Here is a 27,980-nt window from a genome sequence, read left to right as displayed (position 1 = left end):
CAATGAAAATATATAGAGTCACTCTGGGGAATGATCTTGTCATATTTTGTAAAGCTAAACGTGTATATATGTGTGTGTGTGCTTATATATATATATTACATATATATGTATCTCTCAAAGTGCTGGGATTATAGGCATGAGCCATTGTGACTAGCCAAGGTCTTTGATTTCTTTTATGCCTTCTAAAATTTTCAAGATGTAGATCCTGTACATGTTCTATTTTGTTAAATTTACTCGCAAGTAATTTATTTTAAAATATTTGTTTGTGAATAGTATTGTACTTTTTTTTCAGTGTCCCTATAATCATTGTATGTGGAAATGGAATTTATGTTTTTTGTTGATTTTGTGTTCTATGATTATGACCAACTTACTAGTTCTAAGAAAACTATTTCTTTTAAAATTCCTGGCATTTTCTGCATAAACAATCATGTCATCCAAAAACACTACAATTTTCTTTCTTTCTGTAATGTATGCCTTTTATTTCCTTTACTTGCCTATTGCACTACTAGATTTCCAGTACAATGTAGAATAAAAATGGTGAAATAGACATGCCGTGAATATCTGTCCCCAATCTTAGGGAGAAAATATTCTGTCTTTCACCATTAAGACAATGTTAACTATGGACTTTTTATAGTTGTTTATTATTAAGTGAAAAAGTTTAAATTTTTTCCCTAGGTTTCCGATATTATTTTTTTCTTAATGATGAATGATTGCTAAATTTTGTTAAATGTACTTTTCCGTTAATTTATATACAATAATTATTTTTCCTCCTTAGCTTGCTTACGTAATAAATAAATAAATATGCAATTTATTCATTTACATGATAAATAAAGTGATTGAAGTTTGGATAGTCTGCTAACCTGACACGCCTGGAATAAATACCATTTATTTGGTCACGGTATGTAGTTTTTCTTATATTGTTGCATATTTATTAGAAATAGTTAATATTTTATTTAGAATTTTGCATCTGAGTTCATGATAATTTTAGTGTGTCTGTTTCCTTTTTTGTACACTCTTTGTAAGATTTTGACATCTAGAATATACTGGCTGCATCATATGAGGTGGGAAGTGCTTCCTTATCTCTGATTTCAAGAAAATAACTGTAGACAATTTGTATAATTTCCTTTATGGGTTTAGCAGAATTCTTGAATGACACCATCTGAATCTGAATATTTTTCATGGAAGCTTTCTAATATGAATTTAATTCTCTTAATGGTTATCAGACTATTCACATTATCTATTTAAAATATGTTGAGACTCAGTTATTTATGGCTGATATGGTTTGGATTTTTGTCCCCACACCAATCTCATTTCAAATTATAAACCCGAAAGCTGGTGACAGTGCCTAGTGAGAGGCGATTAGATCAAAGAGACAGATTTCCCCCGTTCTGTTCTCATGGTACTGAGTGAGTTCTCATGAGATGTGATTGTTTAAAAGCATGTACCCCCTCTCGATTTGCCCTCTTCTTTCTGCTCCAGCCACGTAGGTGGTGCCTCCTTCCTCTTTGCCTTCTGCCATGATTGTAAATTTCCTGAGTCCTCCCCAGACGTGCTTCCTGTACAGACTGAGCAACTGATAGTCAACTAAACCTCTTTTCTTTGTTAATGGCCCAGTCTCAGGTAGTTCTTTACAGCAATGTGAGAGTGGACTGATACAGAAAATTGGTATGTAGGAATGGGGCATTGCTACAAAGATACCTGAAATTTGGAAGCAGCTTTGGAACCGGCTAGTGAGCAGAATTTAGAACAGTTTGAAGGGCTCAGAAAAAGACAAGATGAGGGAAAGTTTGGAACTTTCTATAGGCTTATAAAATTGTTGTGACCAAAACGCTGATAGTGATATGGACAATAAAGACCAGGCTGAGGGGGTCTCAGATGGCGATGAGGAACTTATTGGGAAATGGAATAAAGGTATCTCTTGCGATGTTTTAGCTGAGACTGGTGGCATTGTGCCCCTACCCTAGAGATCTGTGGAACTTTGAACTTGAGAGAGATGATTTAAGGTACCTGGTAGAAGAGATTCTAAGCAGCAAAGCATTCAAGAGGCTTATTCTGAATGTTCGGTTTTAAGTGTTCACAAAGAGATGGTTTGAAATTTTAACTTATGTTTGGAAAGGAAACAGAGCACCAAGTGTTAGAATATTTGCAGTCCAGCCATGAGATAAGAAAGAAAAACCCATTTTCTGGGGACAATTCAAGCCAGCTAACAGATGCTTGCATACATAAAGAAGAGCCTGAATGTTAATAACTAAGGCAATGGAGAAAATGCCTTGAAGACATTTTAGAGACCTTCACAGCTGCCCCTCCCATCACAGGCCCTGAGACCTAGAGGGAAGAATGGTTTTGTGGGCCAGGCCGGCCCAGGACCCTGCTGGCCTGCTCAGCCTGAGGATACTACTTCCTGCATCCCAGCCACTCCAGCTGCAGCTGTGGCTGAAAGGATCCTAGATATGCCTCATTCCAATGCTCCCAAGGGTTCAAGCTATAATCCTAGGGAGGTTTCATGTGGTGTTAAGCCTGTGGGTGCACAGAAGGTAAGGACTGAAGCTTGAGAACCACTGTCTAGATTTCAGAGGATGTGTGGAAAAGCGAGGATGTCCAGCCAGAAGTCTGCTTCAGGGCCAGCATCTTCGCTGTGCACCTCTACTAGGGTAGCACAGAAGGGAAATGTGGGGTTGAAGCCCCCACACGGAGTCCACACTGGAGCACTGCCTAGGGGAGCTGTGAGAAGAGGGCCACCATCCTCCAGACCCCAGAATGGAGGATCCACTAACGGCTTGTACCGTGTGCCTGGAAAAAACTCTGCACTCAAACCCAGTCCACAGAAGCAGCTAAGGAGCCCATACCCTGCATAGCCATAGAGCAGAGACACCAAAGGCCTTGGGAAAACACCCCTTGCATCAGTGCAGCCTGGATGTGAGACATTGAGACAAAGGAGATTATTTTGGAGCTTGGAGACTTAATGACTGCTCTGCTGGGTTTTGGACTTGCATGGGGCCTGTAAGTGCTTTGTTTTGGCAAAATTCTCACTTTTGTAATGGGTGTATTTACCCAATGCCTGTACCTGCATTGTGTCCTAGAAGTAACTAACTTGTTTTTGGTTTTATAGGTTCATAGGCAGAAAGGACTTGCTTTGTATCAGATGAGAGTTTGGACTATGGACTTTTGAGTTAATGTTGAAATGAGTTAAGACTTGAGGCACTGTTGAGAAGGGATAATTGTATTTTGCTCTGTGAAAAGGAGGTGAGACTTGGGAGGGGCCAGGGCAGAATGATATGGTTTGGATTTGTGACCCTGCTCAAATATTCTATCAAATTGTAAGCTCTAATGTTGGAAGAGGGGCCTTGTGGGAGGTGATTGGATCATGGGGGTGAATTTCCCCCTTGTTGTTCTTGTGATTGTGAATTAGTAATAATGAGATTTGGTTGTTTAAATTTGTGTAGAATCCCCCGGTTCACTCTCTTCTGCCTGTTCCAGTCACATAGGACATGCTTTCTTCCACTTTGCCTTCTGTTAGATGATTGTAAGTTTCCTGAGGTCTGCCAGCCATGCTTCTGTACAGCCTGAGGAGCTGTCAGTCAATTTAACCTCTTTTCTTTATTAATTACCCAGTCTCAGGTAGTTCATTATAACAATGTTAGAATGGACTAACACGGTGGCTTTCAAGAAATTGATCCATTTCTTCTAAGATAATGAATTATAAACAATTTTTTATAGTATTCTATTACTTTCATTGACTTCAGAATCTGTCACAGTATTTCCTATTTTATTCTCCATATGCGTGATTTGTATCTTCTCTCTTTTTCTTTTTGACAGTGTTTCTAGAAGTTTATCAATTTCATTTATTTATTTTAAATAACTAGTTTCATTTTCAGTGATTTTCTCCTTTGTTTTTCTATTTTGATTATATTAATGTCTGTGTTTGTATTTGCTATTCCTTTTTATATTTTTGCTTTATTTTTTTCTAGTTTATTGAGATCACAACTTAACCTATTGATTTGAGGCCATTTCATGTTTCTAATGTAAACATTTATTGCTATAAGTTTTCTTTTCAGCAGTTTTTGCTGCATCCTGCATATTATGATGTGCTGAATATCGTAAGATACATAATTGCATGCATTCATATTTCTTTTCATTGGCATTTTTTCCCTGATGATCTAAGTTTTCTTTTTATCATGTCATTTTTGTTTAAAGAAGTACCGTTAGTCAGTTTTTGTGGTAAATCTGTTAGTGATAAATTCTTTCATATTTCCTTTATCTAAGAGTGTCTTTATTTCAACTTCATCCCTAAAATATTACTTTACTAGATAGAATTCTGGCTTGAAAGATTTTCTTTCCTTCTGGCTTCCTTGGATTCAAATTAAAAATCATTTGTTTTAGAATTGGTGTTCCCTGTAGTTAATAATTCATTTCTCTCTGCCTGCTTTCAACATGTTTTATGTCTTCTGTTTTCAGAAGTTTGAATTGTGATACATCTTGGCACAGAATACTTTGAATTGGTCCTGTTTGACATTTGCTTAGTTTCTTAAAAATATTTTCTGTATTTTACCAAATTTGGAAGTTATTGGTCATTTTCTTCAAACATTATTTTAGCCCAATTATTTTTCACTTCTCTTTCTGAAATTATTGTGATAAAATGTAGGATCTTTTGTTATGTCTTCACAAGTGCTTGTGTCTCTTCATTCTGGAAATCTGTTTTCTCTGTTATTAGATTGGGTAAACTCTACTGATTTGTCCTCAACTTCACTAATTTCATTTGCTGTCATCCTGTCTCTACTATTGAGCCCATGAAGCATGGTTTTTATTTCTTAATTTATGTTATATTTTTGAGGTTCTATAGTTTATTTTGTTTCTTTTTTTTAATCATAACTTCTATTTCTTTGTAAAGGTATTATGTGGTTGGTGGTGAGGTAAGGCTTCTCTGGTGTTTCCTATGGGACTCCAGTTTCATCCTAGAAAAAAATGAATCTACTTGGGATGTCTTCCATAGTTGAAGAAAGGAAACAAGTTTATGTCATCTCAACTATACTAAATGTTTCCCTAATTTTTTTTAATTAAAAATGTTATACTTAGCTCTGAGACTACCATACTAAAATATACTTTGGATTTTAAATTGTTTACCTTCCAGAAATTGAAAATAAATAAGCTGGGACAGATTTGTGAAATCATTACAGAAAAAAATTAGACAGAACTAGTTTGGATCAGAAGATGTCAGGCCTGGATTGCTATCTTCTGCTGGGTGCTGACACAAAAACAAAATCAAAGCAAACCCAACAACAACAACAAAAACCTTTGCTTTTATGGTATTTCTCAAGTTCTACAGTCTCATTTCAAGTTATATCTTTCTTTCTACCATCTAGAGTTCTCCTTTGGTTTTCCGTTGCATTACTTCTAGGGTTTACACTTATTGGGTAAGAAAAAGAAATAAGTCTATGCCATCTCATCCAGACTAAAAGTTTTCAAAAATTTTTAAAATTTATAAATTTATATTTAGTTCTGAGAGTAGCATACAAAAAAGTACTTTTGATTTTAGATTGTTTACCTTCCAGAAATTAAAATGAAACATAAATAAGCTGGGACAGATTTGTCAAAACATTACAGAAAAAAATTAAATAAAACTGTTGGAGGAAATAACAATACCACCTAATTAGATAGAGATATATCATGGACATGGATACATGACTAAATTTAATGTAGATGGAAATCTTCCCTAAATAAATCTACAAACTAAGGATAATTTTTAATAAAATTCCTACACAATTTCTACAGGAATTTTTTTTTTTTTTTTTTTTCCATAAAATACATGCTGACTTTAAAATTCAGAAAGAAGTATAAGGTTTTAACAATAGTTGAAGAGTATAGGGAATAGAAGAGAAGAAAGAAAATTAGAAAGTAGATGATAAGAAAAAGAAGAATGAAAATAAGAAAAAGAAGAAAAATAGAAATTAAGAAGAAGGAGATATGGCAGAGGACTTAAGTATAGGAAATAAAGACATAGAAATTTTTAAATTCGGTATTGGCACAAAGTACATCATTAGACTGCACAAATCTAATTTAAAAGTGCTATGTTTGTTATATTCTGAGATGTTATTACAGGGTATAAGAAAACAATAGACTATTAATGGTGCTGTGTAAATTAAATATTTATTAAATTTATTTAATTGTTATGTATTAAATACTTATTTTATGGAAAAGATGAATAGTAAGACAAACATATATAACCAACCAAGGTTTCTTTTCAGTATATGTATATGAAAATCTTATAAATTAATTTTAAAAAGACCAAAGACACTAAAGACCACTGGGCCAAAGACATACAAGAGCACATCTCACAAGATAGTTTCCAAACAGCCAATTAGTATGTATATAAATATGTACTCAACAGGAAGATACAAGCAAAAAAACAATGGTTTATATCTCACATTCTGTTATTTTAATTTTTTGTGTGTGATTTAAATAATGTATATAAATTCATAAGGGTAATATTCATGCCTTTGTACTGGCATATAATTCTACTTACTTTTAATCCCAAAGATTTTATATGTACTAGGCGTTTAATATTCATCAAATGTCTGAATTAATATGATTCATAGTGTTCAATACACTTGTATGTTTTGAACAAATATTTCAATGCTAATTAACTATATTATTATATGTAAATGACAATTTAATCATTCTCAATAATCCCTTAATAACATTGCATCAAGAAAAAAAAACAAAGGAAATCTTCAAATGGTGTATATGTTCAATATATCTCTACTCATTTATATTTAAAAACTAACTTCCATAGGGCAAATATTTGAAAGTATTTACTATGGTTTTGTATTCGTCCATTAAGCTATATTGATTTGCATATCATAGATGACTTCGAGATTAGTTATCATTTAAAGTATAATTTATATATTCAGGTACCATGGAGAAAAGCTACTTAATACACACACACACACACACACACACACACACACGTAAATAGAGTTAGTGATTTGAAATGATCAAATTAAAATCAATTTGCTTAGTTATCTTTTGGTAACAACTGTATAAATAGAACAATCTCATTAAATAATAGTTGACTTGTAGAAAAACAAAATTCCTGGATTTAAGTCAGGTGGGCTTTTTGGTTTCTAAGCTATTTTAAAAACTACCTAATTCAAAATCCTATAATAACTGTTGGAAAAAAAGGATTAAAACATTTTGTATATTATACATACTAAGACCTGCTTACCTGGAGCAGAAGCCACTGAAGCTGCAACTGATAGGAACACGTCAATGATAACTGATGAATTGATGCAGGGTAAGGATGGAGCAGCTTAAGAACGAGGAAGTCCTGAGACCACAGTCTTGGGGGACCCCCCCATGCTTTCATGGACTTTCTCACCTGAAACCATATCATGTTATAATGTTGGAGATCAAAGAAAGACCCCTATAGGCTATGGCAGGTGGAGGGAGAAAGTAACCGCTGTAAAATATACATAGTCTTCTACATAAAAAGCCCTACTTTTCAGGTTAAAGGACCTTGACAGAGGACAGCTGTGACGTTTACAACTGAGGAAGGACATTCTTCCTCATTCCAGCCACTTCCAGACGTTCCGTCTCATCTGGTGGAGCAGGCAGAATCAACAAGTGGGGTGCTGCAAGGATATAGATTGGAAATGCTTTAGTCAGAAAAAACAGCAGGCGGGGGAAGAAATCTACATAAATAAAGATACATTTGTGAATGTCACAGCTGTGGCACACATACCTGTAGAAGACTGAGATTTGAGAGACTTCACTGGCAGATAATAGAATGCTCTATACTGGAATTTATGACCACATAATGTGACTAGTTATACTATGGATAATAACAAATGGGTTGCAGCTGTAAGAACTGCAAGACAAAAATTCTCTCTGAGTTGATTACTTAGTATTTTACTATTTCTGTGTTTTATATATTCTTAATTCTCCGCAGTTTTCTTATGTTAAATATGTTAGAACACAGATGGTTACTTACTGCAAGATAACGCGTAAAAAATTCAAGAAAATTAGTGCTGGTGCTGAAGGAGGGAGCAATCTAATGTCAGGGCTGAATATTTTCAAAGGTTATAATAATCTCCAGGCAAAGAATCTGGAGATTATTATCGCAACCACCATCATCGTTATAATTATCAGTAGTACGCTTTTCACACACTGTCTGTCATTATATATACTATATATTACGTGTCACAGATTATTTATTTTTAATTTCTAAACACATCATATTATCCCAATTGTGAACAAGTTTTAAGTAATTAATCTCTCAGCTCCAAATCTTCACCCTTCTATACTCTCCTCTGTGCTGTGGAATAGAGTTTTGCAGTTATTCTCTGGGTAAACTACTATAATGTCAAATGGCTGGATTTTTTTTTTTACTAATATTAGTCTATGTTCCCTGTTCTTTGTAATAATCAGTGTATTAGCGTATGAAGAAAATAACATCAGTTTTAGAGTGTTTCATATTTGTTTGCTGCCAACCTTTTTTGTTTTGCCAGAGGCTTCCTGTTTGTATCTGAAAATACGGGATTCTCAAAGAAGACTAGAAAGCTACAGAAGAAAAGCGTTTCTGTTTCCATTCTGCTTTGTATCCATTTTCTGAAGGCTTTCTGACCTCATTCGTCGGAGGATGACTCTACCAATGCTCCTTCATATTTCACAGCATTTCCTTTCTGTGTCAGGAGATGAATCCAATGTGCAGGCTTTACAATTCTCACAGACACTTATATCCAAGATATTAGCGCTAGCTAGCTTGTGTCTCTTTTTCTAAGGTCTACGTCCCAAGCCACTGAGGTCCCTCTGAGTGGAAGTACCTTATGGAAAAAGTAATCCCTTTTTCTCAAAGGACAGAGTTTGAGCTCCATAAGGTACCATTCTTGATTCCCAAATTAGCATCATTCCACCCTCTTACCAAATTTCTTCAGATCTAGGAGGGTACCTACTCCCCGAATTTGTCACCTCTATATATCTTAAAGTTCTCTTCTTATCTTTGAAGTAATCTAGTTAATAAATTTATCTAATTAACACATTTTAAAATACTAATTTCTGTCTTTTAGAATATTGGTATGGTTTTTCTTTTTCTTTACTGAATGCTAAATGATACACCCATTATTCCAAAGCATGTTCTCACAAGTAGAGACTAGAGTGGAGAATTAAACTTAGATCTGACTCACTCTAATTCAGATGTTCTTTCAACCAAAGGTTACTACAATGATGATTGCAAAGACAGAGAACCTGGACTAATGATATTTGGAAGAAAAGGCAGCCAGCCATTTGGCATTATAGTCAAAATGTCGTATACAGATAGACAGCAGAATCTTAACTACCAAACTGTTTCAACAGAAAATAAGAAGTGAAAAACATGAGGAGTAGATGAACAAAATAGGCTCATGTTAGAATCCCAGCTGTAAGAATTGTCATGCCGATGAATCAATTAATATCCAGTTATTGTTTTTGAAGCTTTAGTGTACAAGAGAAATGAAATCCTGTGTCCTAAAATTTGGGATTAGAGTGGATTAAACATTTGCCATTTAAATCAATGTAATTGTGAAAACCTAGAATTGATACTGTGAGTGCAAGCTGAAAAAGAGGCAGGATCTCAGAACTAGATGGTTTTTTATTAATAGATGTATTTTTTAGGGAGGTGGGAAACCCTGAAAATCTAAAAGTTTAGTTAAAAATAGCTTATATAAACCAAACTTTTTGTGTTCTTAATTTGTTATATCTTTGAGTCAATTCTTATCTGTAGAAAATACAGCCCCATTCTAGAGGAAAGTAATTAAATAAATAACCTCCTTTCTTATAATGCACACAGGCCGCGTATTTGGTTAGAATAATTTAACTTAATCAATGTTATTCCAGTAATCCATATATGCAAGAGAACAAGCCAGAAGCCAATATGAGACTCATGCTTTCACACTGAGAAGAGGTGGACAGCTAATTAAAAGAATGGAGAGGCCCTTTGAGGGTCTGTGAACAGTCACAGCGTTATCATTTTATCATGGAGGTCAATCTCCTAATTGGTACTTGCTAAACAAAGTTGTTTCTTCTCATTTCTTTTCAGACTCTGCTTTTCTGATGGCAAGCTTTATTCATGGCATACATTAGAACTTGCTTATTTAACTGCTCTTGGTCTTTTTTCCGATGTTAGGAGTTGAGTCTATCTTATTTTTGAATCAACTACTGCTTAGCATAATAATTTGCATATAGATTTCATTCCTATTAGTTGAAATGTTGCATTGTTTTCCTTTCTTGTACTATTATTGAGCGAAAAGAAAGCTTCAAGTTAACATAATTTACTAAACTATTTAACACTAAAGAATAAAATGTATATTCTAAAGAAAATATTATGTTATATAGTATCTGGCCTACATCCTCAGATCATTTTGGCTGAATGACAAGGCAAATCCTTGTCTAAGAATACAGACATTTAACATGTTAATCATTAGTGTATATACATAGTTCATATTTGAGCATATCTTTCCAATTGTAACTCTTTATATTTACATTTGAAACTATCCTTATGCCTCAAATTAATTATATAAATTCACAATAATCATGGTTTAGAATTTGAGTTAAAATTTTAGATTATTTATATTTTGGTAATTTTATGGTTATTATTCAAAAGAGAAAACATAACAAGTGTTGGTGAGGATGGGAAGAAAAGGGAGCCACAATAAGGTGTTAGTGAAAATGTAAATAATTGTAGCAATTATAAAAAATAGTATAGAGGTTAAAAAAAAACAGAACTACATATGATTTAGAAATCTCATTACTGGGTATATATTAAAAGGCAATAAAACGAGTATGTTGAAGAAATACCTGCAGTCCTATATTTATTGTTACACTGTTCACAATATTCAAGACATGTAATTAACCTGTGTTAATACAATAAACAAATAAAGCAAATGTGGTATATAAACAGTAAAATACTATTCAGCCATTGAAAAATGGAATTTTGACATTTGCAACAACAAAGATGAAACTGGAGGATACATTTAGTTTAGTGGAATAAGTCAGACACGGAATGGCAAATACCACATGTTCTCATTCATATGCAAAATCTAAAAAAATTACTCTCATAGAAGTAATGCATAGAACAGTAATTACCAGAGACTAGGGAGGGCCAGGTAGGCGAGATAGAGAAGGATGATTAACAGTTACAACATTGCAATTTAAAAACAAAGAACAAGCATTCATGCTTAATGCATAATACAGTGATAATAGTAAAAAAATAAATATTTTATGTCTTGAATAGGTAAATAGTGGATTTTATATATTTCTACAACAAAGAAATGATCAATGTTTGAAATGATATATGTGCTACTTTTAACATTTAATCATTAGAAGATATATATATGGATCAAAATATCAAATTGTAACCTGTAAATATGTATAATTATAATGTGTCAACTAAAAATAAAGCAAATGTATATGCTCTGTTCATTCATTTTCATACTGTATTTCTATAAAAATGGGACCAGCTATATATTTTATTTTTGAAATTTGATTCTTTAGCTTAAAATGCAACTATTTTCCAGATTAATAACCATAGAACTAAATCATTTTTGGATCATTAAACATCTTGTAATTATGTTTTTCTCTTTGATATATAACCTACTCTGGTAAATATCCTAGAAACTGCAACTCATTGTTAGTACTACATTTCTTTGATAAATTCATAGAAGGAAAATTTCTAGGCCAAATTCTTTTACAATTTAATCGTTACTACCAAACTTCATAAAGATTATTAATTTGCATTTATTTCTATATTTCTATTAATACAGCTATATGTATATGTAGTTGTATATACCAGATGCTCCTGTCTTTTCAGATTTTGGGAATAGTGGTTTGTTGTATCACCCTGGCTCTTGAATGGGTCCAAAAACAGTCAGCTATTTCTTGTAAGAACAGGAAATTGTAAGCTCTTTACGTGTTCAGGCTGAAACTGGAAATCAGCACATTTATTTATAAGGTGAAAATAAAAATATTTAACGTCAGGAAGGTAACTGTAATAAGGCAGTAAACCATAAAAGCAAAAAAGGAATTTTATTTAATTGATCACTTATAGTGTGACAGGTTTCACCAATGATTTATCTGCTTTATGTTCCGTTCTGTTTACCGGCAAAATTAAAAATGAAAAGTAGTTAAAATCCAGAGTCCAGTGTTCCTTAAAGCATTATTTTTATGTCCTTAGAAATCTGAAGGAAATTAAATGGAGAGTATTATGAATAGTCATACATAAATATATGTATTTTCTGAATTGTGCTTAGCACTCAATACCAGAGGGTTTTATTATTAATCTTGATTTAAAATATTTATTTCCCACTTGATCTGTTGAATCAGGAAATGTAATTACAACATGCAGAAGTGTGTTTAACATAATACATTGTCAGTTCATAAGTTCGCTCCTTCACCTTGACATTTATCTTTTTGTGTATAGTTCACAATAACTTTCTGTATTTAAAAATCTCATATTTAACGTAAGCTCAATGAAAGCCAATATAGTTTAGAGAATTCTATAAATATGGTGGTTTCAATCATGCTTATTATCTGTTGGCTTTTACTAGCATATTAAAAGTAATTACTGAAGTCTTCTTTTCTTAAATATCTAAACATTAAGCATTTAGCTCTATTATTTTATCTTTTATTCAGTAAGCACATAATGAATTTCTTTTCAAGGACAAGGCTTAGTGAAATATAAATGTAATTAAAAATTAAAATTAAACCCAATGCAAATTTGTTTTTAGAAAATACAGTGTCTTATATAAAACAAATAATTATACTTGATATAGAAACAATTTTCAGAATTACATTGGATTTGTTATGATGTAATAGATATTGGGTATAGCTTAATATCAAAGGTTTACTTCCGCAATTCTAACATTCCTTGTCTTTCATTCCTAACATTATGTAGTTATTAGAAACAAGGGACTTTTGATAATAAAGTACTTACATAAAAAATGATGTGTTAAAATTTCTTTACTTTTACTTACCCTTTTTTCTTTGATTAAATAAGTTTTTCTAGACATGATTAGTTCTATAGAATGGAATTTTCTCCTTCTGCATTGTGCTACCAAAAAAAAAGGACCCACTGTTTTGTTTTTTATACTGCAATTCTTTTGGCTAAGTTCGTAAGTAACTATACATATTTTGTGGGCATTTTTCTTAAAGGAAGGAAATTGATTCCTTGCTTCATGTTTCCACTGAGCCTGGTTGTCTTCCACAGTAACCTGGCACATAAAGATGGAAAGAAATGAACCTTAGGGCCTTTCAGTCCAATGAGTCACCACTGAATTATTTAATCAGGTTGTTAATGTATTCTTAGAATTTTTAAGTAATGGTGTATGCCACATGTGATTAACAGACTACTATACTTCGTTTAAACCACTTTAAGTATCATTTAGTTTATTTACACATATGAGACATAGGTCTTTATTTTCGTGATTATTTTGTTTTATCACTATCCCAACTCTGGAAAATGCTAGCTGCTTTGTGACAGAGACCATGGCAAAGCTTTGAGTCTCTTTTGGGGCCAGTTACTTTTACAATGTTTATAAACCTACTGAATTCAATCAATGAATTTATGACACTGAATTATCAGAGAACTGGGTGAGTCAGCCTGAAATTCTATTATTACTAGGAGAATGAGTTTTCATTCTAGAGAAATGTAGACGTATCCTGAATTTGTGGTGTGTCTCATGCAAACTTACACAAGAACAATTCCTTCTGATAAGCTATGTGAGTGACACTGTTGGAATTCAGGAGGGTTATGCAAGGTCTACTCTGAACATGCTGAGATTAATTTCAAAATCTATGGTGGGATTACCCTATACATAATCCAACAAAGATATGTTATAAAGCATGATTTTTTACTTTGGCAGTGCTGGATGTCAAAATACCCATATATTATGGCTTCTTTTAGAATAAGAAACTCAGATATGAAAATATTTTAGATATTTAGATGATAGCATTTGATTTGACAGTAAAGTACTCATTAACATAGTAATTTAAAAATATTATCATGTCAATAAAATTTTTAAATTGTATGTTTTATCTTCTCCTAGTTTAAACTTGTAGAGTTAGTTTTATGTCTACTTTGAATATGGGGGTTCTAAATTTAACATGTCTTTTTCTCTTCCTAGAAATCAAGAATAAAATAACAAACCCAAACAAAATTTAACGAGAACAAAATAAAACACCCAGACAAAACAAAAATATAAACCAAGATATCAAAAAAATGTGGTAGAATAAGCAACATAATTTCAATCAATAAATTCAGTTATAAGTGAATTCAGTAAAGTTACAGGATACAGAATCGCCATACAAAACTCTGTATTATTTTATCCACTAAAAAGGATCTATGCAAAAAAGAAAAAGAAAAAAAAAGGAAAGAAATCAAGAACCCAATCATGTTTATATTAACTACAAGAAATAATACATGCAAATAAATTTAATGATGGAGGTGACAGACCTGTATGCTCAAAACTATAAAACATTTATGAGAAAAAAATTTAAAAGACAGAAATAAATGGAACCATCTCATGTTCACGAACTAGCAGACTAAATATTACTAAAGTGTCAACACTGCCCAAAGTGATTCAGGGCAATCCCTATCAAAATTTAAATGACATTTTTCACAGAAGTGGTTAAAAACAGTTCTCAAATTTATAGGAGACCACAAAAGACCATGAAATAATCAAAGCAATATTCAGCAAAAGGAATAAAGCTGGAGGCATTATACTATCATAATCAAAACAGCATGCCCCTGGCATTAGAGCAGACACAGTAAATGGAACAGAATAGAGAGCCCAAAAATACACCCACATACTAAAGGTCAATTGATTAGTGACAAAGATTCCAAAACACACAGTGAGAAAAGGACAATCTCATCAATAAAGGGTGTTGGAAAAACTGCCTCGCCACACGTAAGAGCATGAAATTAGACCCTTATCTCATACTATACACACAAAAAGTCCCAAAATGGGTTAAAGACTTATACATAAAACCTGAAAAAATAAAACTACTAGAGGACAGCAAAGGAGAAAATTTCTGTAACATTGGTCTGGGCAATTATTTTCTTTTTTAAATATCACGCTACAAGCAATGACAACATGAAAAATAAACTAACAGGATTACATCAAACTAACTACAAAGCTTCTGCACTATCAGGGAAAAAAATCAACAGAGTAAAAAAATAAACAACCTACCAAATGGGTAAACTATCATATATATGATGAAGGGTTAGTATCCAAAATGTATAAGAAACTCAAATAACTCAAAATTAAGAAAATAAAAACCCAATTGAAAATCATCAAAGGACCTGAATAAACATTTTTCCAAAGAAGGCCTACAAATGGGCAACAGATATATATTTTTTAAATGCTCAACATCACCAACCATCAAGGAAATGCAGATTAAAACCATAATGAAGTATCACCTCAGGTCTGTTAAAATGGCTGTTATAAAAAGACAAAGAATAAGAAGTTTTGATAAGCACATGGACAAAAGGGAATCCTGGTAGACTGTAGGTGGGATGTAAATTACTACAACCGTAAAAGAAAACATTATGTATGTTCCTCAAAACTAAAAATAGAATTAGTATATGATCCAATAATCCCACTTCTAGGTATATATACAAAGGGAATGAAGTCAGTACGTCAAAGAGATATCTGAACCTTCATTTCTTTTTCAGCATTATTCACCAGAGTAAAGACATGGAATCAAGCCATGTCTAGCAGCAGATGGATTTGTAAAGAAATTTCTTTATAAATTTCTTTAGACATAAATATAATACATAAATATATATATACACACACACACATATATATACACACACAAGGAAAACAGCCAGGCACAGAAAAATAAGTATCACATGATTTTACCTATTCAAAAAGTAGAACTCACAAACCAAAGTAGAATCATGGTTATCAGAGGCTCAGGGGTAGGAGGTTTGGGGAAATGATGGTCAAATAATACAAAATTTTAGTTAGATTAGAGGAATAAATTCAACCAGTCAGAATGGCTATTACTAAAAAGTCAAAAACAAAATAACAGATGCTGGCAAGGATGCAGAGAAAAAGAAATGCTTATTTACTTTTGGTGAGAATGTAAATTAATTCACCCACTACCCACTATGGAAAGCTGTTTGGAGATCTCTCAAAGAACAAAAAACAAATGCTACCATTCAACCCAGGAATTCCATTACATTTACTGTGGAAAATAAAGTGTTAAACAAAAAAGATGCATTCACGTATATGTTCATTGCTGCACTATTCACAAGACTAAAGACATGAAATCAATGCACATGTCAGCATTGGACTGGATTTTAAAAAATTAATACATATACATCACAGAATATATAAAGCCATGAAAAAGAATAAAGTCATGTTATTTGCAGCAACATGGATGAAGGTGGAGGTTATTATCCTAAGTGGATTACTACAGAAATAGAAAAACAAATTCTGCAAGTTTTCACTTATTAAGTGGCAGCTAAGCATTGAGTACACAGTTATATAAAGATAGGGACAGTAGTCATTGGGAACTATTAAACGAAGGAGAGAGCGAAGGAGACATTGGCTGAAAAACTACCTGTTGGATATTATATTAGTCCATTTCTATGCTGCTGATAAAACATACTCAATACTGGGCAATTTCCAATAGAAAGAGGTTCATGAACTTACAGTTCCACATGGTTGGGGAGGCCTCAAAATCATGGCAGAAGACAAGGAAGAGCAAGTCACCCCTTAACAGGATGGCAGCAGGCAAAGAGCAAGCTTGTGCAGGGAAATTCCCATTTTTAAAACCATCTGATCTTATGAGACTCATTCGCTATCATAAGAACAGCTCAGGAATGACCTGCCCTCATAATTCAGTCTCCTCCCACCAGGTTCCTCCCATGACACATGGGTATTTTGGGAGTTACAATTCAAGATGAGATTTGGGTGGGGACAACCCAAATCATATTGTCTGCTCACTCTTTGGGTGATTGGATTATCTGTACCCCAGTCCTCAGCATCACACCATATAACTATGTAATAAACCTGCATTTATACCCCTGAATTTAGAATAAAAGTTGAAATTATTTAACATATATATAAATAATATTAAAGTTTACTTCTACATATTCTGTTTAAATCTCAAATTTTGTTTCACAATTTGATAGGATCTTTTGTTTTTACTTATAATTATTCATAAAATATAATTTACTACTCACCTAATTACAGAAAGAACTTTTCTAATTTAAAGTAATATTTAATATAAGGAAAATTCATTTAAAAACCTTTGAAACGATGTAGTAGCATTAGAAAGTAACTTCATGTTTTTTATTTTAACAGAGAAAAAAATTCAGCCTTTGTTAGCAATGTAAGTCTCAAATACAGTTTTTGTGCAACTACATATTCAATAGCTTATTTCGAGTTCTGTCTATGTGCATATGTAATGTAAACCTATAGGTTTTAGACACATTTCTGTAACATTTACTTTGGTAGATGTGATATAGGCCAGTATTTTTCAATGATATTTTCTACAGGTATTTATTAACTCTGTTTTCATGTGTACACATTTTTAGATAAAGTCTCCAAATATTCTATTTGTAGTTGTTTTAAGTCATTCAATGGTTGCTTAATAAATTTTGAAATATTGTATGCTCTAACCAAACAAAATATAATTTTTACTAAAAATGTTCACAATAAAATGAAATAGGTGAAAATAATAAAATCAGCAGACTCTTTTACCATCTTGCATCATTTTATAATATTTAGTTAAAAATACTATTTTTACATATTTAATATAGAATAAGGGAACAAGAGCTAGTATCTCCCAGAATTTCTGTCAGTAATTTTTTAACAGTAAATAAACAGCATTTTTGTTTTGTTTGGATAGAGGATTGGGGTAGCATTTGATTATTTATACTAGCATACATTTAAGAGTATCATTTGATTGCTGAACTAAAAGGCAATAATTGAAACTCTGTAAAATAATTCCCTAAAGCTTTCTAAAATACTATCTTCAAAGTAGAGATATGGAGTTAATTTCACTTTCTAACATGCCTGTAAGTTAAAAGCTATGAGTACTGTGTGCAAATTACCATAAATCAATAGTAAATAGTTTTTTTAAAAAGCTCTATATTCAATGTTATATCTAAGGATTTGTAAATAAGAGTAAATTTCTCACTGAAGAAATTTTTGTTTGATATACAATTTCTGTTTGATATAAAGCTACTTCTTTTCCCATCACTGCACTGAGACCTTATCTCCTGGGAAGTTGATTCTAAAACTAGAGTCACAATTCCTGTCAACCCTTCATAATATGTAAGTAGGTTCAAACATCTTGGGGAACTAAAATCCATTATTTTGATGATTATGAATAATTTTGTTGTCAAGAGAATAGCAGGAAAATGTTTGCTGATTTTTTTAGTATAATAAATTCACTAAGTTACTATATGACTTGGTAGAAAGGAACAATGAAATATCCTAAATATATCACCTGTTAGTGTTTTCTAATTCAATCAAAAGACTATTCTGTTACTTACTAATAGCATGTTGGCAAATATATTTTTAACATTAGTTTATGCTATGTAAAATGTAAAAATCATAAAAATTACCTCTATAAAGCTTAAGTACAATACCTTTATGTGTTAGATATTATTTGCTAAATTTCTGAATGCTGTTAACATAACTTCATGATTTCATCCATGCCATGTAGCTTGGAGGTTCCACAGCAATAGCTACATCATTTGAAATTCATAAAAAGCTTTACTTAGATTCTTCTTCATTTGTTATGTATGATAGTTATTATTAAATCTAAAATGGGAAGATTTTTCCTTCTTTTTAAAATTTCAGGTTGACTAAGATTATCAAAAGCTTTGCTAGCACATTGTTCCCAGAATATGAATCAGCTGTCATGCTCAAATAGCTTTTGGGAAAATTTAATTGTTACAGCATTTATGGATGACAGTTTGGTCCTATATATCAATACATATGCAGAAATAATTTATACAAGAAATTACTCATTCAGGACTTCATCCTACAAATGCGCTTGCACATATGCCAAAATAACTGTATATGAGTATTTATTAAGGCACTGCTTATGATAGCAAGATTGGAAACACTGCAAAGAGGCATCAGTTTTAGATTCTTAAATGGGTTATACTGTGGTCATACGATGGAATACTTATGCAGCAATCTAACAGTGAGTCTGACACATTTGTATGGAAAAGAAACTCTCTTCAATGTATATTAAATATTATAAATTTAAGGTAGCAAATATAGGTAAATTAGAGAATAAAATAATGTGCAGAAGAGGAACATATATACATGGAAAGAATTCCTATTATGTGTGTTTTCTAGCAACTGTTATTTTCTGTTGAGGTGAATGAAGCACATAGTCTTCCTATGCTGCTTGGCAGTCATACCTAACAGCGTAAGTGAAATATTTCTTCTGTAAGAAATGTTGGCTGGTGTCCTTCTTTGTAAGATAGGAATAATAATACTTCATAGAATTTTTTAAATCCAATATGCACATAAAATTATTAGCACACATGAGGCATTTATATATTAAACCCACATATATATATATATATGAGTGTGTATGCATACATGTTATATAAATACCAAAAAAATATGAGATACTAAGTTTACCATAAATTAATGTAGTTAATATGCATGACACTAAAATAATTGAAAAGCAAGGAAATAAAAATATATGGTCAATACACATTTGAATATTCTATAAAACATGTATCATAAAATAATTTTTAGTATTAAAAACTTAGCAAATCATTATATTTACCCCTGCTGACACAATTGACCTTTTCAGGAAAATAACCACAGGGAAATATATCTCTATGTGACAGTGCATGCATATGTACCATGAAGCAAGGCATTAAAAAACAAATGCCTAGGAATTACAAAAAGACAATTTTATAAATTAAAAAGAAATTGTTGTTTGTATAGTCACTTCATGATTCCTTTTTAAAATTTTTCTGTCACAAAAATTTTAGCAGGATTTTTTTTTTTTTGGAGACCGCGTCTCACTCTGCCGCTGAAGTGCAGTGGCACGATCTTGGCTCACTGCAACCTCCACCTCCTGGGTTTAAGCGGTTCTCCTGCTTCAGCTGTTCTAGCAGCTGGGACTGCAGGCGCGTGCCACCACAGCCTCCTAATTTTGCCATTTTTTAGTAGAGACGAGATTTCACCATGTTGGCCAGGAGGGCTTCTATCTCTTGACCTTATAATCCGCCCACTTCGGCCTCCCAAAATGTTGGGATTACAGGCATGAGCCACCGCGCCCGGCACAAATATATTTTCTAATATTTATGATATCAAATATATTTTCTAATATTTCTGATATCTACATTTACATATATCTATACATGCCGATCTATCTCATCTATATATGATGCATATTTATGTTCCTAATAATTGGATCTCCAATTGGCAGGAAAAAACAATAAGGAGAGTTGACTATAATTTAAATTTCTTTCATCTTCACAACCTCTAATGGGCTTGCACAGGTAAATGCCTTATGTGTGTTTCAGTTTTAGTTTCAGGTGTGTGTGTGCGCGCGACAGACAGAGAGACATAGAGACAGGGATTGAAATGACAAGACTCTCCGGGTTCATAAAGACAAGAATGTAGCAATCAAGTTAACCAATGCTAAATGCCAAGTAAAGATTTAAACTGAAATTCATCCAGTACTTAGAATAAAAATGTGAAAAATGTGATAGTTGTTTCCTTCTTTAGTGATTCCCCCCCAAAATGGGAGAGAAGTGGGCTCCATTAGCATGTGAAACAGCAATAGAATCTCTTTTAAAGGTCAATATACTTAGTTAATCTATAGATGAAGATTTTCTTTTTCTATAGTAACTGATTTGAAAAAGAAAAATTTCTTTTTTTGCCTGATTATTCTCTTCTGACATCACCCAGATAACCAGAAATGTTCAAAAGAACTACTTGTTAGTACTTAATATCTCTAAAAATGGTACTTCTGTGGTAAATAGCAGAGCTGATATTTGTATCATAATATTAACATAAAATTATTTTGAGGTAACACACACTCTACACAAAACAAGTTGTGCAAAATTGACCAAAAACATTATTTTTACCCATCTTATGAATTAGGGTTTTAGAAAACAAAATAACCCATAGTAATAAAAATTAAAATTAAAAATGAGGGCCATTATTTCACAGAATATGCATATTTAGCATTTCTGCCATACAAATAATTTTTGGCGATATTTTTCCACCCATGTGATTTGTATGAAAAACGAATGAGGTTTGTTACATAAAGGGCACTAAAGTGACAAATTAGGAAAACCTGCCTGCTATATCAGCACATTTTTATTAATGACATCTAACTGGAGAATTTGATTAGCTTCACTGGAGAAATTAAATTTAGATGAAAATTAACAAAGCAAAGCAAGAGTAGGAGAAAATTTAAGAAACAAAAACCACTTCACAGTTGATTGTAAATTTTGGGGATCAATTTCAGAGTTACCTTAAATAATACATTTAGGGTCCACTTTTCTAAGCTAATATGTCAGAAGAATGATTACCTAATTCATGTTTAATGACAGTATTTTAAAACTCTCATATTCTATATTAATTTATACAGTATATGTGGTGGTAAAATTGCTATTAATTTAAAAGTTAGTAAAACTAAAAATAATAAATATATGTCTGTAAAATCAGTATGGATATTTTAAAATTCTTATGATTCAAAAACTATTATTAGTCAAAAATATTTTGTTTAGGCTTCCTCTGACTTATCTACATCATAATATTTATATAATTTATATAACATTTATATAATTTATAACAAAATATTTATGTCACAAACACATTCATATTTAACTTCTATTGAGAGTAGTTTTATTTCCCCAGGTTTTATTGTCACTATTTTTCACAAATATAAACTCCTTTTAAATTACTAAATTTATATATTTCTTTTCATTATTCAATTCACATTTTTTTTGGAAAAACACAAACTTCTTAAATTATTTTAGAATATTTGGAAAGAAAAGAGCATCTGAAAGAAGAAAACAAAAAAATACATTAAAAACAACAATGTAAACAAAAACAGGAACTATTTCTTCCTATTGAACAACTTTAATCTGTTTTGAAACACAGAATTTCAATAATTTTACAATACTTAGCATATTTATTATTGTTAAATTTTATTCATGTGCTAAAATTTTGAAAGTTATAAGAGAGCTACTCTGATATTTCTCCCTGATTTTTGCTTAGGTTTTCAACTCTATAATACATGGATGAAGCTGGAAACCATCATTCTCAGCAAACTGACACAAGAACAGAAAATCAAACACTGCATGTTCTCACTCATAGGTGAGTGCTGAACAATGAGAACACATGGACACAGGGAGGAGAGCATCACACACTGGGGTCTGTTGGTGGGGGAGTATAGGGGATGGACAGAAGGGGGTAGGGAGGTTGGGGAGGGATAACATGGGGAGAAATGCCAGATATAGGTAAGAGGGGGATGGAGGCAGCAAACCACATTGCCATGTAGGTACCTATGCAACAATCCTGCATGTTCTGCACATGTACCCCAGAACCTAAAGTGCAATAAATACATGTATATATAATTATTAATAAAATTATTAATTACCAAAGCTTTTCACCTGCTTAATTTTGTACATATGCATCACTAATTCATTCTAAAACTGAATTGAATTGAAAATATCCTTCCTCTGGACAATATGGAGAAATAAGAATGCTTTTACACTGTTGGTGGGAGAGTAAATTAGCTCAACCATTGTGGAATGGAGTCTCAAGGATCTAGAACTAAAAATATCGTTTGACCCAGTGATTCCATTACTGGGTATATACCCAAAGGAATATAAATCATTCTGCTATAAAGACATGTGCCCACATATGGTTATTAGGGCACTGTTCACAACAGCGAAGACTTGGAACCAACCCTAATACCCATCAGTGATAGACTGGTTAAAGAAAATGTGGCATATATACACCATGGAATACTATGCAGCCATAAAAAGGATGAGTTCATGTCCTTTGCAGGGACATGGATGAAGCTGGAAACCTTCATTCTCAGCAAACTGACGTAAGAACAGAAAAGCAAACACTGCATGTTCTCACTCATAAGTGGATGTTGAACAATGGGAACACATGGACACAGGGAGGGGAACATCACACACTGGGGTCTGCTGTGGGTTGGGATAGCAGGGGATAGGGGGATTGGGGAGAGATAACATTAGGAGAAATACCTAATTTAGATGACAGGGGGGTGGATGCAGCAAATCATCGTGGCACATGTATACCTCTGTAACAATCCTGCATGATCTGCAGATTTGAATTTAAATATATAAAACTTAAAACATATAAAAAATAATTGTGCCGCTTGGCTTATAATATAAAAACATTATGAAAGACAATATAATTCTATTATTCCCCAAGCTTTTGTGCTATCATGGTCAGATGTTTAATCTCTACATGTGATATAAACCCTTTATAGCCATCAAATATCTATTTTTGAATAAAATAAATTATTAAATACCCATGATTTCCAGCATACTTCACTTAATTTTGAAACAGTGAAAACGAAGGAAAACCTTACTCTTTCCTATCTTACATTTATGGTCTTGTTTATTAAAAGTGTCCTGTTTTTAGAAACCCAAATGAAACTAAGGGGCTCTCAAGGCAGATGCTTTTAAGTCAGAGTATTTTGGTCTATCAAATTCTGTAGTTGAGTATTATGTAAAATGGCATTTAAAAATCATTAAATGTATTCAAATTTGAAGAATTATTAATTGAGATTCATGGCATATATGAAAAAGTTCATGAGTTTCAGTATTGCCAGATTTGTTATAGTATTTTAAATACTGCTTATCAGGTGATCAGGTGCTAATGACCTATTATGTTTATGATCATTTTTCTACTGAAGAAAGAACACACAATGGATAATTTCATAGTGAAATATAAATCATGAGATAGAATCATATTTCTTTTGAAAAATCAGTTAAATTAGAGGGCAAAATTTTTTTCAAAAAGCAACATTCCATTTTAAAACTTTACATTATGGAGTATAAATGAAAGCATTCTTATAATATAGTTAAAGTGGATCTATAATCAACAAGTGTTACTTAAATTATTTGTAAAAATAATTATATGTATATCTTTATTTTTCACTTCTTTTTTTTAATTAAAGAATCCTTTATTTAATGTTATGAGAAGAGGTATCTTACCTTCTTGACACAAGTACTATTTCAAAGAATCTCTGACTACGGCATTATTTCTTAACAAGATTTAAAGGGATTGACAGTGCTAAAAATATAAAATATTTTAACATCATGGTCCAAAAATCCCTTACTTGAGGCCATGTCAAATTGACTTTCCCTTTTCTGATTTTTTTTTTTTTTTCATCTAGCTGAAGTTGAAAGAAGAGCATGGGTTGGTAGCCTCTGGGAAGTATTAAATAATATTACTACTAGTCTCAGGTCATGATTCAGTACCAATAGCAGGCCATTTCTTCAGAAAATCATTTTGACTGGGTAGTTCCCTAGCAACAAAGGCCATAGCAACACCAAAGAAGACATCAGTAAGGTGAGCCTTCTCAGGGAACTTTGATTGATATTACAGAATCTGTATTGCCTGTGGGAATAAGAATCCTAACAGTGGCTATGACCTTTATCATCGTCTTTCTTGATTTTTTTTTTTGAGTCATTACAGCTGCTTTTGCATGGAGAGGAAACCTATGTTAGTGGGATTTGGGGATGAGATGTTTGCCCTGAGACATAGAAAACAGGAAAATAATGTACAGCAAAATACAGAAATAAGGCTTTGTTAGTTCTTAGAAGCAAAGGGCTTCTGGAACAATATATATACTTGCTTCCCAAGGACTTTCTGAGTTTTCTGTTGGTTGGTTTGAAATAAAAAAAATAAACTAGGTAATATATTCACGTTGGTAACTACAAATTAATTATTAATAACAATTATTTGATTAAGTTTCATTTAAAAATAATTGGTTTTGTATAGCTAATAAGGGAAAAACAAAAATGTTACTTGAGAGATGAGTTGACTAAGTTAATTCCCAAACTCATTTTAAAGTGAATATGTAGCATTTCAATATATATTTTCACACTTTTCTTTTTGCTTCTGATTAAGAACAAAGCCATAAATATTCTCCGTGATTGCAAATTTGCCAAGATTTCAGTCTGCAATTCTTCTGTGGGAAGTTAGTTAACTTTTATCAATTATGCCACCCTTTTTAGATAAGCATTTAAATATAATTCAGATCTACATTCTTTTTCAGTTGAAAACAACACTCTCAGTTTCTTCTGTAAACTATAGAATGAATATATGTATTTGTAGTAGAAACTTCTCGGTGAACAACTCAGTAGCGTTTCAACTATTTTCTGCACTGTTACTGCACTATTGTGGTTGAAAATCTAACTAATTGCTTTCCCATGCTCCTTATGCAATGCACTTCTGACCACTCACATGTAACCAGAGGTAGACTGGGTGTTTCTAGTAAAAATTCATGTTTTTCTTGATAAAAGAGAAAGGTTACTTCTAGCACAAACACTGCCACATTGCCTTTTCCCCCTCTGCTATCATTCTCCTTGCATGAAGGTGCAGCAGTAGTCTTGAGTCCCTGAGGCAGAGGCACAGGGGCTGCCATAATGCTGGCAGTGCAGAGCAGCTAACCCAGGATCAATGGTAATTTCTTCTTACCAAGGGAAACAACGTGCAATTTAAGTTTCTCGATATTTGATGTTCTGCTCTTGAAGGCTAAATCTGCTTTACCAGTTCAACCTAATTATGCGGTTTATAAAGAATTATTGTCTTATTGTTTCTTGCGTATTTGTTTGCTCTTCTTGCATAAATGGTCATTCGAGAAAACAATTTTTAGTTTCCTTTGGTTTTTCCAAAGAGCAATGTCCAGGATCATACATTTGGCAAATGTAGTAAAGAGTTTCATATTAGATACTCTGTGGCAGGGTTTCTTCATCTCAGCATTATTAACATTTGTTGGTGGAGAAATCTTTATTAAGATGGGGTAGAGGAGCTGTCTCTACCATGTCTGTAGAATCTTCTTAGGGGCATTCTTGGTATCTACTCAGCATGTGTCAGTAGCATTCTGCTCTCAGTTGTAACAATCACAATATCTCCAGACACAGCCAAATATCTTCTAGGGGCAAAGCTACTCAGGTTGAGAACCACTGTTCTAAAGCAGTTAGATGAGACAAATTTAAAGTGTGGAAATTCACCTTCATGTTTTTGTGATTCAGTTGTACTGTATGCAGTATATACTTTCTATATTGGAGTTATTTTTGTAGTGCATATATTTCATTTTTATTTATGAAAATGGTTTTCAAGAAATGACATGAAGTAAACTTTAAACACAACTTAGAAGATTGATACTGGAAATACTGTAGAATAAGGCTTTGTTTACGTATTGTGAAAGCCACAGGTTAAGTTAGTTAAAAGGAAACATTGAAACAACATAATACTTGGTTGTTTAGCTTTATATAACATTCAGAGATCGCAAACTTATGAACTTCAATGGAATCAATGAGCAAATTGGAAAAGGAAGCCTATGAAGCAGCTTTAGAATTTTCAAAAAGAGAAATTAGCTGTAGTAGGTTGTGTTGAAGGTGATTATAAATACTTTATTACAGCTACAGATATAGAAATTCAAAGACTTGTAAATACTTGACAGGTAAAAGAAAAGATAGGTTTAGGAATATTTTTGCAAACCCTAAGTAATTTTGTCTACAGGAGACCAAATCATTTCATGTTCTGCCACTGGCTGCATCAGCATAAAATGTCAACCTGCCATATTGTCTTTGAGTTGGTTCACCTGCACGTTCAATATATTTAAATTGTGTTTTAAACTTGGTACCAGTACAAGAACTTTTTTTTTTTTTACAAGCTGGTCTGCGTTTTGGTCAGAGACTGGAAAAAATTCTAAACCAACTCCACTATTATTCTACTCCACTTCAAAAAGAAGATTAAGATATGTATCTGCCAGGTGAATTAAAGTGGCTTTTAGAAAAAATTGCTTGAGGCCAGGAGTTTGAGACCAGCCTGAGCAACAAGCATAATGAGATCCTTTCTCTAAAAATAACTTTAAAAATAGCTGAGCATGGCTGTGTGGGCTGTCATCCTAGCTACGCAGGAGGCAGAGGTGGGAAGATGGTCCTAGCTCAGGAATTTGAAGCTACAGTGAGCTGTGGTGATGCCACCACACTCAGGCCTCATTGACTAAACAAGGACCTGTTTCTAAAAATGAATAAATGAAATGGCTTTTGGCTATTTATTTTTTCTTCTAACATTAAAAATTATCTATTATGTATTTGGAACAAATAACAATATCAAACACCGCATGTTCTCACTCATAGGCGGGTGTTGAACGATGAGAGCACATGGACACAGGGAGGGGAGCACTACACACTGGGGTCAGTTGGGGGGAAATAGGGGAGGGATGGTGGGGGGTGGGGAGCTGGGGAGGGATAGCAGGGGGAGAAATGCCAGATGTAGGTGATGGGGAGGAAGGCAGCAAATCACACTGCCACGTGTGTTCCTATGCAACAATTTTGCATGTTCTTCACATGTACCCCAAAACCTAAAATACAATAAAATAAATAAATTGGAAAAAAAAAAATTTTGATGTTACAAAGAATAATGATACATATTTTTGGACTTAAGTTTCTCAATATCAAGTAAAAATGATTACTAGACATAATTATATAATGAGATATTATAATAGTGGAAGTATTCCTAAAATGATAAGAATTTGGTAAAAACTGGCTCATTTTTAAATTAATTTTTATTTGTTCAAATACACATACTGTTATTCGTTGTAAAAAGCTCATTCAGAGGTCAGACAAAAAATACGTATAAAATGATTCAGATAAATTCTGAAACAAACATTCTGAAAATCAACAAGATTTTATAAAAAATAAATGTCTTTTAATAAATCGCTTAAGC

This window comes from Sapajus apella, unplaced genomic scaffold, assembly GCF_009761245.1.
Source record: "Sapajus apella isolate SASKATOON/1434 unplaced genomic scaffold, GSC_monkey_1.0 scaffold8, whole genome shotgun sequence".
Lineage (NCBI taxonomy): Eukaryota > Metazoa > Chordata > Mammalia > Primates > Cebidae > Sapajus > Sapajus apella.
The sequence above is the reverse complement of the archived record's forward strand: the minus strand, read 5'-3'. Positions refer to the sequence as shown.